This window comes from Aquila chrysaetos, chromosome 8 (assembly GCF_900496995.4).
Source record: "Aquila chrysaetos chrysaetos chromosome 8, bAquChr1.4, whole genome shotgun sequence".
Taxonomy (NCBI): domain Eukaryota; kingdom Metazoa; phylum Chordata; class Aves; order Accipitriformes; family Accipitridae; genus Aquila; species Aquila chrysaetos.
In genome coordinates this window covers 7012388-7015438 of record NC_044011.1, presented here as the reverse complement: position 1 = coordinate 7015438, position 3051 = coordinate 7012388, and the positions used below count along the sequence as shown (strand labels likewise).

Below are 3051 nucleotides of genomic sequence, written 5' to 3'. Positions count from 1 at the left end.
AGTCAAGTTTAATGACAGTGGAAATTTAGAAGAGGTAACATTATTTTGATGCTAATAAAATGTTGGTGGAAAAAAAAAATTGCAGTAAAGATTAGCATATCCTCACCATGTGGCTTAAATCAAGGTGTCTTGCAAATACCGGCAGTGGAGATCTCCATCTCTCTGTCTTTCCTCCTCAACCTCATAGCTCAAAATATCCTTTGATTTCATGGTGTGGTTCAGAACTTTATCTGAAAAACATTATTCAAAACTGGCAGCTTCAGCATAACAGAAGATTGGGTGTTGTTTTGTGCTAAAAGTAAAGTGGAAGCAAAAGACAATTTAGAGATATTCTTTCCATATCCTGTATAGATTGCAACCAAGCTATCTTCATTAGGACTACTTAAGGGGAAAGCTATTGCCCATGCTGAGCAATAGTATAGCTTTGGTTGTTCCTATAGGTATGAACATGAAGGGGTTATGTATTTGCTTCTGCAGCTCTCGAGAGTGAGTGTGTTGATGCACCTCTAGGTGTAAGCATCAGGGGGATGGAAGGGAGAGTGGGGATTCTGCATCCAGATGCATAAACACACCTGTGTTTCTGTGTGACTGCATGTGTGTACATATAACTGCATGCCTGTATCTCGGAGTGATTGTTTATGTGAGTGGTTTAAATGGAAGGGTATTTGGGTGTGTGCTTCTGAATACGTGTATGTGTCAGGTTGTAGATGAATATCTAGACCTTCAAATTGAAAAATACTGGTATTTCCCTAAGTCTGTTCAGGTGGCTTATAAAGCTATTTGAACTACAATCAGCCCATCTTATTTTATCATTCCATTGTCAATTTCTGAAGATACTTACCTGCAACATCATGACAGTGGAATAAACTGCTGGATTTATTTTTTCTTCAGATAGAGAATGAGGAAGATCTGAATTTGGGAAACATCACAAGAGTAACTCACTTCCTCCTGCTGGGTTTCACTCATCTTGCCCAACTCCAGCTCTTACTCTTTGTGGTAGCTCTCTTGGTCTTCACAGTCACTATGATGGGAAACATTTTCATTGTACTCATTACAACTGTTGACCTTGCCCTTCATACAACGATGTACTATTTTCTTAAGAATTAGTCTTTGACTGAGATCTGCTACAGCTAAGATATTGTGCCAAAAATGCTGATAAATTTGTTGTCAGAAAGGAAGACCTCTTCTTTCGCAGGCTGTGCTTTGCAATTGAACTTGATCATACTCTTTATCACATCTGAGTGTTTCCTGTTAGCAATCATGGCTTATGACCTATATGTAGCAATTTACCACCCATTACACTATGCTATCATCATGACCAAAGAGTCATGCAGGCAAATTTCAGCAGTAGCTTGGCTTTCTAGATTCCGTGTAGCAGTTGGGCTCACTGGTTGGCTATTCAGGATGCCTTTCTGTAAGTCAAAGTCAACCATTTCTTCTGTGACATCTCACCTGTACTGAAATTGTTGTGCTCAAATACCTACATATTCTATCTTCTGGTGTACATTGCCACTCTGCTTATCATGTTGCTGCCATTTATCCTAATCACTATCTCCTACATCTACATCACCTACACCATTGTGCAGATACCCATGGCTGAAAGCAGGCAAAGGGTGTTCTCCACATGTGCTGCTCATCTTGTGGCTGTTACTCTCTGTTACTGTATAACATGTTTAATTCATTTACATCCCAAGTCATGACTCTTACCAAATAACAAAAAACTTGTGTCTCTTTCCTACATAGACATTATACTGATGCTCAGTCCCATCATCTACAGCCTCAGGAAAAGTGACATAAGGGAAGCACTAAGGAGAGCTTTTGGCAGAAATTTGTGTATCTACACCATTTCCTAAGTGGGCACAAGTGGTGTAGATACATAAGTGGGACACCAGCTCCTGGAACAGTTGTTGCTGACTTCTGCTTTCCTAGAAGGTCAGTTTGTTATTGTGGTTTCTTGGTTCTGTGCTTATCTCGGGCTCCGAGGTGTGCACATCAAGGATGTCCTTGCCTCCCAGTCAAGCAGATACCCTTTTCTGTCAGTATTTTTCCATTATCACTGGATTGCCTTTATGGCTGCTGCACCACTGTCAGTCCTGAGGAAAGAAGGCTCAAGAGGACCTTACTGCTTTCTACAAGGACCTAACAGAGGAGTATGAAGAAAGTAGAACCAAGTCTTTCGTTAAAACCAGGATAAGATACAGTAATGTAAGTTACTGCTTCAAGAGCGCTTCCAATCAGTTATCACTGTAAGCTGAAATGACTCCTGGCGCGGATTCCACATCCTTAAACTTGCCTCTTTTATTCTCTTTTCTCTTTCACCCTGCATTGCTGAGCACTCAGACCAGCAATTATATTACTTCTTATTGCTATTGCAATTATCATCTTGATTGTTTTTCTTTTTTTTTCTTTTTGGTTTGTCATATCGATCATGCTACAGACCCAGAAATGTCATTAGAACCCTATGTTTAGTCAAGCGAATCCAGCATAAGAACACCAATGACATAACAGGACCTTCAACACCTATCCTACACATAGGCACCAACATATGGGTCCTGACGTGCTTCCCTTAACCTACAAACTGATTTTTTTCTCCAGTCTGTACTTCATTCTATCACATAGATCAGTTTAGCAGTCCAAAGCTAGCAGATACGATCATGGAATTGCCATGACTGGAGATAATCAAAGCTTGCTTGGACTAGGCCTTAAGCATTCTGATCTAAGTTGGCCCTGCTCCAAGTGGGAGTGAATCAGAGAAAATCAGAGGTCCTGTTCAGTCTGACTTGTCATACATAGGACATCCAGAAGAACCACATCCTTCTGGAGCAGCAGCTGAAAGCCAAAGGATACATTATAGGTCATCTAAAAGGCACCGGGCAGTCAAGGTACATAAGTTCCTCCCCAAGGTAAAGAGTCAATGGAGTCTAGAAAGTTACTGAAATGACCATATACAGACTTTCCTGGGGTGATTCCTTGCCTTTACATGCCGTTATCTTCCTATGTACAACCATAAAAACAATCCTCTTGTAGCAGATTATTCACTGTGATCATACG

At 40.6% G+C, this 3051-nt stretch overlaps 1 pseudogene; it reads left to right on the top strand.

Moving 5' to 3' along the window:
- Positions 1-459: 459 nt before the first annotated feature.
- On the top strand, positions 460-1853 carry LOC115344798 (annotated as a pseudogene).
- The last annotated feature ends 1198 nt before the right edge of the window (positions 1854-3051 follow it).